This window comes from Musca autumnalis, unplaced genomic scaffold (assembly GCF_047663935.1).
Source record: "Musca autumnalis isolate F117 unplaced genomic scaffold, ASM4766393v1 scaffold_1, whole genome shotgun sequence".
Taxonomy (NCBI): domain Eukaryota; kingdom Metazoa; phylum Arthropoda; class Insecta; order Diptera; family Muscidae; genus Musca; species Musca autumnalis.
Genome location: NW_027411644.1, coordinates 101,573,507 through 101,586,837, shown reverse-complemented (window position 1 = coordinate 101,586,837; position 13,331 = coordinate 101,573,507). Strand labels below are relative to the sequence as shown.

At 35.5% G+C, this 13,331-nt stretch overlaps 1 protein-coding gene across 1 annotated transcript in view; it reads left to right on the top strand.

Moving 5' to 3' along the window:
• pug (pug C-1-tetrahydrofolate synthase, cytoplasmic) overlaps nt 1-13,331 on the top strand; it is a 99,992-nt gene that overhangs the window by 29,762 nt on the left and 56,899 nt on the right. The gene's annotated exons all lie outside the window — the stretch shown is intronic.

The window sequence follows — 13,331 nt, the reverse complement described above, 5'->3', positions numbered from 1 at the left end:
ATCATTTATTCTAAAAATAAGAGAGAGTGTATACATTTCTAAGAATCTAATATATAAAAGGCAATGTGTGTATGTTAGTATGTTTGTATGTTCCGAATAGACTTAAAAACGGCTGAATAGATTTTCTTGAAAATTTCAGATAATGTACTGGGAACACCGGTGGTGAAAATAGGCTATATATTTTTTTGAATGGTCGTCGCGGAAGTGAAATATCGCGGTCATCCCAAATTATTCAAAAATGTATTATTTCAGATAATATACCTAATTTTAGTAAGCGTGACTACAAAACCGCTATAACACTGGCTTCAATATGTGGGATAACGGGGTCAACGCCATATTTTGGAATACAGTAAAATGAAATGAAATTTTAGCTTTGTTCCTTTACTTTTTTGATGGTAAGAGTGGTAAAAGAGAAAAGTGTCAAAATTGTTCAAAATTGCTCTCTCATGAACATTTTTACCAAAAAGTAAGGGAACGGAAAAATTGTAGATCCGGCAGCAATGTCAGAAAAAACATAAAAAATCAATTTTCGTCTTTTATTTCACAGTTTTTAATTTAGTGTTGTCAGTGTTCGACTTTTTCTTCGGTTTTTCGTCCATTTTGTGGAATAATCGTCAAACAAAAGTCGAAAAATCAGTTCTGCCATTTTCTACCTGCAGAAATTTTGCTGGTAGCCAGTGGTAGAAGAGAAAGCCATTTTCGCCCTCTCTCCCCTCTCACTCTCTTAAAAATTGCTTCCAGTTTTGCCACTTTTCGGGGTTAAGGAACGCTTTGCATGTTAAAAATGGTAACAAATGGTTAAAATGGCAACCTCAGGTAAGTAAAGGAACATAGCTTTTGTATGTGGAGTTTTTAGGTCTGAGAATAGGTCGTAATCTATTTTTTTATCCCGCTAAGTGTAGTGACCGGTGGTCCTCCCCACAATTTTTTTAAGAAAACCGTGAAATTCAAATACGTTTTAGTATATTGTTTACAAATTGTTTGCAATGCTATGGTAATTACAGTCTTGACCCTGAATGGTCGTCGCGGAAGTGAAATATCGCGGTCATCCCAAAATTTTCAAAAATGTATTATTTCAATTAATTAGAACTGTCGTAAGCTGTTTTTATACGGCTAAGAGTAGTGACCGGTGGTCCTCCTCCACAATGTTTTTACGAAAATCTGAAATCTTTGATATTATTGAACGTATTGTTTACAGATTGTTTTCCCTGAATGATCGCGGTCATCACAATATTAATATACATAATTTTAGTAAGCGTGACACAAAAATGATATGAACACTAGCTTGAACAAGTGGGATAGCGCGGTCGTGAGCTATTTTAATACGGCTAAGTGTAGTGAAGGGAGGTTCTCCTTAATTTTTTTTTTTTAAATCCGAAGTCCATGATATTTTTGAACATATTGTTTACAGATTGTTTGCAATACTACTGTAATTACTGTCTTGACCCTGAATGGTCTTCGCGGAAGTGAAATATCGCGAAAAGTGAAATATCGCGGTCATTACAAAATTTGCAAACATTTATTATTTCAGATAATATACATAATTTTGTAAGTGTGCCTAAAAAACGCTATAAACGCTGAACACTAAACTATAAGTGGGATAGCGCGATCAACTCCACATTTTGGAATACAGTAAAATCCCGATAACTTGAGATGTCACAAGATCGAAATTCCAGAAAGATCGATTGGAAATCAGACAAAGTTATTGATATACAATACAATATCATCATAGAAATCAGAATACCGCGATCGTGTTCGATTTTTGAAAATATTATAATTATGGATAAAATCTCAAAATGTGGGAAGTGAAACTTTCAATCATTGGAATAGCTAGATAAAGATACATTTTTTAAATACAGCAAAATCTCGATAATAACAACTACAATTTATAGAAGTAATTTTTTTATGAATTATTTAAATGTTGCCATACATATCCCGAAGGAACATACATTTCGCTGAGGGGTATTTTACCACTATTGCATATAGAGCGCGATATCCACCAAAAAAATAGCGAAAATCAGGCGCCACCGTTCTATGGGAGCTATATCAAAACGAGGACGTATACTGAAAATTCTCTGCAAGACTGTTTACGACCCCCAACAGTGGCTATATCTCTGAACTATCGGAGAATCCAAACAACGGGCCAGCAACGCGGACCGGGTCAGCTAGTTTGTTATAAAATAAAGAAATAAAAACTTAACTTGCGAACATTTTTGCGGTAATTCACGAGATGGAAATTTTTAATGGAGTGGAGTCCATGTCGAAAGCTGAGCTAGTGATGGAAAGGCAACATAAAAACAGAACAACAGATGCGCTTGGATTCCCAGCAAAATTTTATGGAAGTGGTTCCATGAGATGCCATGATTTCACTGGATCTTTTGCATTGGTTCAAATGATGTCGTGAAAGATCCGATCTATTCATCAGCATTTGAACCCATTCAAAGGAAGTCGTGAAAGATCCGATCCTTTCATCAGCATTTGAACCAATTCCCTCGATCAATAGAGATGCATTTTGTGTTTTTATTTATACACATGTATATTTTCTTTTACTTATCTAAATACGTTTAAAGCTATGTAAGTCCCAATCATTTAGCAAAAAATAGAGTCGGACTGCACTCTTTGGTATTATAAAAGTTTCCTTGCCTGCTCTAGAGAACCCTAGAGCCAGATTGAATAGAGCAACGAACATACAAACATAATAATAAACACTGTTACAACAACAACAACAACCATGTAGTATGGATACGAGTGTTCAATTCAATTTCAAAAACAAAACTAAATTTTATTTCATGAAAAATATTTTTGTTTACATTTTTCCTATTGACAAAATTCTTAGCCTACTAAATATTTTTATTTTTATAAGCACAGTTACTGTTAATACAAAGTGCCACCACAGTACTCCTTCCCCAGTGACAACGTTAGGTATTTATTCGTACAGTTCTTCCAGATCGAAGCGTTCGCGTTGGAATATTAGGTGGAACAGCAAGTGGTGGTGATTCGTCTAATGGATTGTCACTTTTAAAATTGAAGCTGGTTTTAGGCGGTCGACTGATATCGTTTTATGCTTCCCATTTACGTCAACCAAAAATGTTTTCACTCCTTTGGATATCACGGGATATGGTCCGGTGTAGGGAGGTTGCAATGCAGGTCGTACAGCATCATTTCTGATGAAAACAAAGTTTGCTTGTTTTAATGCTTCCGGTTCGTAAACTTTAGAATGGCCATGACGCTGCACCTTCGTTGCTTTGATTTTATTCATATCAGCTTTGAATTGCGTAACCCATTCTGAACTTATTTTCGTGTTTTTTGATTCCGTAAAAAATTCACCAGGCAACGTTAACTCCATACCGTAAACAGATGCCGCAGGCGAAACGTTCAAGTCATGGTTAATAGATGTACGTAATCCCAACATTACAATTGGTAAGACCTCTGACCAACGATCTTTTGCGTGACACATTATAGATGATTTAAGTGATCGATGCCAACGTTCAATTTGACCGTTGGATTGGGGGTGATAAGGCGTAGTATGAACGACACGAACTCCAATCAATTTTGAAAATTCTCGGAACAATGCAGATTCGAACTGTCGCCCTTGATCTGTCACTACTTGAGAAGGCACTCCAAACCTTGATATCCATCCTCTTAAAAATGCTTTTGCAACAGATTCAGCTGTTATATCTTGCAATGGAATAGCCTCGGCCCATCTCGTAAATCGATCAATACAAGTTAGACAGTATCTATACCCTTCCGACGGTGGAAGAGGTCCAACTATATCTATGCTTACTACTTTAAATCGTCCGTCTGGAATTGGAAATTGACCAACAGCACTTTTCACATGGCGTCCTACCTTGACTTGCTGGCACTTTAAGCATGATTTAGCCCAAGTTGAAATTTCTTTCCTCATATTTGGCCAAACAAATCTATCCGATATCATCTTTATTGAGGATTTTGAGCCGGGATGTGATATGTTGTGTATCATGTCGAATACTTGTTTCCGGAAACGAGGTGTGATATACGGTCTTGCCTTAGATGTTGATACATCACAAACGATTTCTTTCTTTGATGTAGGAATTTCAAATGATTTGAGCTCCAAATTTGACGGTACTGTGCGTGTAACCATACATTTGAGTTCCTCGTCCTCCGCTTGATCTTCAGCTAGTTCTGAATAATTCAAGGAAGATGGAAATAATATTGCGTCGAGGCGGGATAGAGCATCTGCCGTGATATTATCTTTTCCAGGTACATGGCGAATATCTACAGTATGTTGTCCAATAAAATCTAAATGACGTAGTTGACGAGGAGATGCTTTATCGTGACGTTGATTAAAAGCAAATGTAAGCGGTTTATGATCAGTGTATATGCAAAATTGACGTCCTTCAAGAAAATGTTGGAAATACTTAACTCCTGAATAAGCCGCCAAAAGTTCGCGATCATAGGCACTGTAGCGTGTTTGCGTCTCAGACAATTTCTTAGAGTAAAATCCGAGTGGTTTCCATTCACCATCAATTCGTTGTTGGAGAACAGCTCCCATACCAGTATCAGACGCGTCTACCCATAAAGATGTCTCGGCCGATTCGACAGGATATGCCAAAAGCGTAGCATTTGCAAGCTGGTTCTTACAATCTTCAAATGATTTTCGTTATTCGGGAGTCCAATTTATTGGTCTTTTATCGTTCTTCTTTTGACCGCTTTTTAAGGCATTCAAAGTTGCTTGAGCTTGAGCGGCTTTCGGTATAAAACGTCGATAAAAATTTATCATTCCCAAGAATCGACTTAATTCATTGACGGTTTGGGGCAATTCATACTGAAGAATTGCAGAAACACGTTCTGGACTTGGAATAAGGCCATCTTGAGTAACACAGTATCCCAAAAATTCAAGGGAATTCTTGCCAAATTCGCATTTTTCACTGTTGATAGTTACACCATATTCTTGTAACCGGGAGAATATTTGCCGGAGATGATTTTCGTGCTCTTGTTCATTTTCAGATGCGACGAGTATGTCATCAATATAAGCGAAACAGAAGTCAAGTCCTCGTAAAACCTCATTAATAAAGCGTTGGAATGTTTGCGCAGCGTTCGTGAGACCAAATGGCATACGAGTAAATTCAAACAATCCAAACGGTGTAATTATCGCAGTCTTTGGGACATCTTTTTCAGCTACAGGAATCTGAAAGTACGCTTTGACCAAATCAATTTTTGAAAATACTTTCTTACCAGCCAGCATATATCCAAAGTCCTGGATATTTGCTACCGGGTAACGATCGGGAACAGTTATTTTATTAAGAGAACGATAATCTCCACAAGGGCGCCACATGCCGTCACCTTTGGGAACCATATGTAATGGGCTCGCAAAAGAACTTCTTGATGGTCTGCATATCCCCAACTGTATCATGTATTCGAATTCATCTTTTGCTATTTTGAGTTTTTCTGGAGATAATCTGCGTGCCTTAACGGAAACCACTGGTCCATTCGTATCAATATGATGTGTTATTGGATGTTTAACCGGTGGTAACTTGATACTCGGTGTCGTGACTTCAACAAATTCGGAAACAATTGTGTTATACTTTCCTGGAGCATCGGAAATTACCTTCAGTGTTAAATTCTGATCCAAGGAACAATGACCAGTCACATTGAGGTTCGTTTTTGAATCAATTAGCTGATTATTTTTAACATCCACAAGAAGTCCAAAATGTTTCAAAAAGTCTGATCCAATTATTGGCTGTGCGACATCAGCAACAATAAAAGACCAGAGAAATTTTCGTCGTAGACCAATGTTGCAATTCACAATTTTCGTTCCATATGTTCGTATTTTGGTATTATTTGCTGCATACAACACAAATGATTTTGGTGGACTCTTTTTATCTTCACTCGTCGGTGGTAATACTGAAATGTCGGCTCCAGTATCTATAAGGTACCTGTACTTCGATTGTTTATCTTGAATGAACAGGCGACTTATATGTAGGCCACTCTCATCCGTCACCGTAGATGAGGTGCCTAATTGTTTTCCGATGGCTTGAAGGAACAGGGCGGCCGACATTTTGTAGCTCTCTTACCAAACTTGAAATGGTACCAGCATATGGATGATCTTGTCCGAGAACTGCTTCTTGAGCGGCGATAATTCGTTTTGTTTCTACCATTTGCTGACACTGCCAAGCTATTTACCTTTGATAGAAGTTCCGATACTTGCCTTTCAAGAAATTGTAATCGGCCATCATCATTTGTTGAAACTGCGTTGACTACACCAGAAGCATCCGATTGGTCATGTATTCTATCTGCCATCATTGCTAATTTATCAATAGTATCTTCGCTCACAGACAATATAGCTCTTGTTGTTTGCGGTAGGCGTTGAATCCACAATGTCTTCAGAAACTGTTCGGACACTTTTCCGCATGCTAATTCCCGCATTTCTCTTAGCAATCCAGAGGGTTTTTTGTCACCAATACATACATTTTCCAATAATTGCCGTAGTCTCTTCTCTTCCGATTCCATGAATTCGTTCAGCAATGTCTTCTTTAGCGTTTCGTATTTGTCCTTCTCAGGAGGATTCTCCAAAACATGACTCACATGGCTTAGGATGTTGCTCTCCATGGACCCAACTAGCGTGTGGAATTTCGTTTCATCAGAAGATATTCCTGCTGTTACGAACTGGGACTCCAATTGAATAAACCATAGTCGTGGATTTTGTCGCCAAAATGGAGGAACGCGTACAGCAACTCGGGATATTTCCATTGATTTATTTTCGGTTGACATAATTGAAAATTTTTTAATTTTTTCGTTCGTTCGGGGTCACCAATGTAGTATGGATACGAGTGTTCAATTCAATTTCAAAAACAAAACTAAATTTTATTTCATGAAAAATATTTTTGTTTACATTTTTCCTATTGACAAAATTCTTAGCCTACTAAATATTTTTATTTTTATAAGCACAGTTACTGTTAATACAAAGTGCCACCACAACCATATAAAATACTGTTACAACAAAAAATTTCAGTTTTGGGTTTAAACTTTTTGATGATAGTCCCGGTCCACACTAGAGTAATTTCATTGAAAAAATTGCATGAAATTATGCGTGTCTAGGTCGACTTCCATAGTAGAGTAAAATCATAAAATTGCTGTAGAGGGGAATTCGATTTAAGAACGCCTAATTTCATGAAATTTTTTAATGAAATTCACGCTAGTGTGGACCGGGACATAATTAAATTATAGTTATTTCATGAATTCCTTTGAACTAAGTCTTATGCCAGACTATGAAAATTTTCAATTAATTTCTCGTTGGAAATCGAGCTTAATGATCAATAATGCATCTGAAAAAGGATATATATATATATATATATATATATATTGTTTTTCAAAATAGTCAGGCTTAATTCCATAGTCGTTGTTTTAATATTTTATTAAAACAACTTTAATTTATTAGTGGGAAAAAATTGGCGATGTTTACCAAGGGGTAAGGCAGGGAATACTATAGTTTCAGATCTCGCCACAGATCTTCATCAGTTCCCTTATTTGGTTTTGTTTTGCAAGTGAAGTTGCTAGAGTTTAGGTAGTGCCAAAGAAATTCTCGATCAGAGTGTTTCTTTGCGCACGTATCTATTTGAGCTAGCAATTGACACTTGGGTATAAAAAGTTTCTTGTTGAAATAACAAGAAATAAGGGAACTGGTGTAGATCTGCGGCGAGATCTGAAACTATAGTATTCCCTGCCTAATACGGCGTTTAGATTATAGTTTTTTGCAGGGTTAACCTTCTTTATGAGGATTTATTTGAAGTATACACAATGGAAATGACATTTGAAACCCAGACCCACTGGGTTAACCCGGTTATATGTAAACGGCCTATTACCCCTTGGTAAACATCGCCAATTTTTTCCCACTAATAAATTAAAGTTGTTTTAATAAAATATTAAAACAACGACTATGGGATTAAGCCTGACTATTTTGAAAAACAAAATAGAAGTCGTCATCCCAAACAAAAAACGCCAACCCTCCTAATTTATATTAATGTTAAAGGTATAATACACAAAAAACTATGCCATCGTAAAGATATATTTTTTACTACACTACAGCACTGGATTTCTTTTTATTTCATTAAGTATTTGGTCATATTTCTAACCATTTTTCGAGTTACTACAATTTTGTTGAAACAAATTATTTCGACTTGTGCCCCTTTAACTGAACAAATGGGCGGCGATTGATAACATAAAGAGGGAACAATTCGAAATACTACTCTTTTGCTGAAAGAATCGAGATGTAAATGCCTGAAACATGTGGACAGAACTTGAAATAAGTTTCTTTTGTCGATACAGAGTAGTTATTCTGAAGAGATGACAATTGACTTATCGGTATTTTTTGACGAAAGAGTAGACAAAACAATGGGAGTTTCTTACAGTAGGTGGAGTTGATTATTATGTATCGCTTTTTGATGAAAAGTGAAAATTTATATATATAATGGGTAGGAGGTATGAAGGAGGTGAAATGAAAATATCAAAATTTGCATATGATTTCATATACATATGTATGTGTGTGGACGTCAATGAAAATTTAAAAGAGAATAACAAAGAATTTTCTGCCATAAGACTATAGCTGTGTTCCTTTACTTACCTGAGGTTACCATTTTAACCATTTGTTACCATTTTTAACCTGCAAAGCGTTCCTTAACCCCGAAAAGTGGCAAAACTGGAAGCAATTTTTAAGAGAGTGAGAGGGGAGAGAGAGCGAAAATGGCTATCTCTTCTACCAAAGGCTACCAGCAAAATTTCTGCAGGTAGAAAATGGCAGAACTGATTTTTCGACTTTTGTTTGACGATTGACCGAAGAAAAAGTCGAACACTGACAACACTAAATTAAAAACTGTGAAATAAAAGACGAAAATCGATTTTTTATGTTTTTTCTGACATTGCTGCCGGATCTACCATTTTTCCGTTCCTTTACTTGTCTGGTAAAAATGTTCATGAGAGAGCAATTTTGAACAATTTTGACACTTTTCTCTTTTACCACTCTTACCATTAAAAAAGTAAAGGAACAAAGCTTATTAAAGAATTATATTTCAATACAGCATTTTCCATTTTCCACACACACGCAAATGTCATACCAAAGGGTTGGTGGAAATTACATGTCAAAGGCTTGGTGAAAATGACATGCCAAAGGGTTAATGAAAATGGTATTCTAGGGAATTGGTTAAGATGCCATTCCACCGGGTTAGTGAAGATGGCATGCTTAGGATCTGAAAATGAATTGCATCTTTGGGGGTTACGCTCTTGTAAAAAGAATGAGTGAAGATGCTCAAAAAAATGACATTCCATTTCACTTGCACCCATTCTTGAATAGCATCTTTGGCATCGAACATTTTGCTGGGATATTAGTTGGAGAACGGAGAAAATAAACTCAAATGTGATTGAATTTAATGAAAACTTTTTTAATTTGTGTTTATATAATAAAGTTCTTTGTATTATTGTTTTACACAAATAATAAATCCATTTTATTTATTCCGGGATATTTCGCAGTGGCTTGCATTTTTATTGCATCTTTAGACTTACTAAAAATACAATCCGTTGGAGTACATATTTTTCTAATTCACTTATGAATTTTACAAGAGAGCGCGCAGCTAGGATGTATTCCATTTGCTTCCACAGCACACAGCTAGGATGCAATCCATTTTCGATCCAAAACACGGCATTTGATGCAGTGTTTTGGATTAAATTTAAATGCAGTCTAAAGATGCTATAAAAATGCAAGCCATTGCAGGGACTATAATAACTCCTAAACAGCATAATCCGACAAAGTCCGTTAGAGAAAAGCAAGGTTACAGGCAAAATCTGTCGATAAATTTAAAATCCTCAATGAATAACTCGGCTTGACAATGAACCCGAAGAAATGAGGCAGAAACTACACTACTTTAAATTGTAATGCAATGTTCATACCAGTTTTTTAACTACGTTGTTCGCTCTCACAATTACACGCACGAATTAACCCGTTCATACGACATGGTACATACTTCATACCAACCATGGTACAAATATACAGGTAGCCGCATCGGCAATTGTTGGTAACATAAGATGTCAAAATTTGACATCAATTCATTGCAATTGACACATTATGTTACCATCAGCTGGTTTGATAATGCTACCTGTATTATTGTACCATGATACCAACATAGTTCATATTTTCATACTTTTTGTTTGCAAAGACATAAAATATAACAAGATGGGACATTTGCATTGCTACTATACATCGGCAGATGGTGCTGGAGGTCTAACATAATGTTATGTTCCAATATGGTGACATAAAATTATGTTATACTTGTTTTTGTTGCCGTCGTGTTCTGTAGTTGTATGTTATACACAAACACCCTCTATGGTTTAATAGTAAAATTGAACTGCATTATGCACTATGTCCAATCTTTACAGTTCTATGTCTTTGTTGTTTGTTAATTTTAAAGGAAGTTTCAAACAAAAGACAATCAAAATTAGTTGATATGGGGCTGGATTCTAGTTCTATGAAAATTCGAAATGAAAAATATTTTTTAATTAATTCTTTTTCGAGTTGAGCTGTAAGGCCTTTAGAGATACATTGAAAAATTAGGAGTCTACCGAAGTCCCACGCATCCAACCATTACACTACGTTTCACGGGTGGTAAAGCCGATCTTCAGGTGTATTAAGATGTTGCTGTTGTGGCAGACGAAGGCAAAGCTTGGAAACTAGTATATATATCGCACTTCATTAGATAAATGTATATGCGAAATTATGTCAGTTAATTGAAACTCCAAACTTTTCCTATAGTCTTGCTTGGCAATCCCATTTTTCAATGTTCACAAATACTACTAGGTAGACTCCTAATTTTTCAATGTATCTCTAAAGGCCTTACAGCTCAACTCGAAAGAGAATTAATTAAAATATCACTATAAATGGCCTTCGCCCTAATAAGGCAAAAATAAAAAATAATTTCAGCATGAGCCAGGCTGGGATTCGAACCTGGGTCTCCGACAACTGAGTGTCAAGGTTGCCGGCGTCTTAGCGTTCTAAGCCACCATCAACTTGTCAAAACTTTAGTAGACAATAATTGATGATGATCAAATCAAAAAATAAAATCTTCTGATATAGAAGAGCAATTACTAATGATGTAGGAATAAAACTTACCTTAGTATTTGTGAACATTGAAAAATGCGATTACCAAGCAAGACTATAGGAAAAGTTTGGAGTTTCAATTAACTGACATAATTTCGCATATACATTTATCTAATGAAGTGCGATATATATACTAGTTTCCAAGCTTTGCCTTCGTCTGCCACAACAGCAACATCCTAATACACCTGAAGATCGGCTTTACCACCCGAGAAACGTAGTGTAATGGTTGGATGCGTGGGACTTCGGTAGACTCCTAATTTTTCAATGTATCTCTAAAGGCCTTACAGCTCAACTCGAAAGAGAATTAATTAAAATATCACTATAAATGGTCTTCGCCTTAAAAAGCAAAAATAAAAAATAATTTCAGCATGAGCCAGGCTGGGATTCGAACCTGGGTCTCCGACAACTGAGTGTCAAGGTTGCCGGCGTCTTAGCGTTCTAAGCCACCATCAACTTGTCAAAACTTTAGTAGACAATAATTGATGATGATCAAATCAAAAAATAAAATCTTCTGATATAGAAGAGCAATTACTAATGATGTAGGAATAAAACTTACCGTAGTATTTGTGAACATTGAAAAATGGGATTACCAAGCAAGACTATAGGAAAAGTTTGGAGTTTCAATTAACTGACATAATTTCGCATATACATTTATCTAATGAAGTGCGATATATATACTAGTTTCCAAGCTTTGCCTTCGTCTGCCACAACAGCAACATCCTAATACACCTGAAGATCGGCTTTACCACCCGTGAAACGTAGTGTAATGGTTGGATGCGTGGGACTTCGGAAGACTCCTAATTTTTCAATGTATCTCTAAAGGCCTTACAGCTCAACTCGAAAGAGAATTAATTAAAATATCACTATAAATGGCCTTCGCCTTAATAAGGCAAAAATAAAAAAGAAAAATATTTTCTTTATAATTTTTTTCATTTGACATTTTGTTCCTTTATAAAAGTTTTCATTTCAAATTTTCATAGAAACGGAATTGAGCCCCTGAACTGGAAATATCATTTTCTTTCCTTCAAACATCTATTTTATGTAATATTCTATTCTTTTCATACACGTTTTCTATTTTTCTTAAAATAGTGATGTTTTCAACACATTTTTCAAATCTTCTATTTTCAAAGTTAAGGAGAGCAAGAGAGAGAAACATTCCAAAATGACTTTTTGGTATACAGACTTTAAGGTAGGTATTTGCTTTAGTTTTTAGATTTCTATTCGAATTTTAAATAATCGACAAGAAATGTAACTGCAATGAAAGAGAAGTCAAAATTTACTATGCTTTTACTTTTAAATCATGTTTTCCAGTTTTTCTAAAAATTTTGTTGTTTTTCATAAATTTTTAAATTGTGTATTTTGTCTGTCATAATTAAGTCTGTGTTTAGACAAACAAATTTCTCGGGACAGTAAATTGAGTTTTTTGGGAGAGAGCGGAGAGGAAAGAGCTCCTCAATACTCTTTCCTACCCCCTATTGCCTAAAAACTGAATTTACTTTCCCGAGCAATTTGTGTGTCTAAACACGGACTTATTTATTTCGATAAATACTCTCATTTGTCCCAGTCCACACCAGCGTGAATTTCATTTAAAAATTTCATGAAATTAGGCGTTCTTAAATCGAATTCCCTACTACAGCAATTTTATGATTTTACTCTACTATGGAAGTCGATCTAGAGACGCATAATTTTTTTTTAATGAAATCATTCTAGTGTGGACCGGGACTTTCTTAGAGATGGGACATATTTTTTCGTCATTCGGAGAGTAATTTAAATTGAACAATGTACAAAACTCGTTCTTCGCTCTCAGAATTTTGTATGGAAAATGAAGTAATTAATACCCTAGACAGACGGCAGCGTTAATTTGCATTAACTGTCTTAATTCAAATTAATTCGTGCATTATCCACATTCTTAATGCACAAAATCAAAGGAAATTTAATTTGAATTTAGGTATTTCAATATGGCAATGCTGTAAAAGAGAGCCCATATTCATGTAGGAGAGAGAGCATATTCATGCTCTGAGACACAATTTGCATTGAAAATCAATTGTCTTTTGTCAAATTTCGATGTTTAAGAAAATAAAAAAGGAAAACAAATCAGAAATTTTCGCGTTTCTTTCAAATAAGTAGTGGTCTTTCTAGAATAGAATAGCAGCTAAACGTTTTTCGCGCCTTCTATCAAATCTATTTTTAAAATTTTTATTTTCACAAG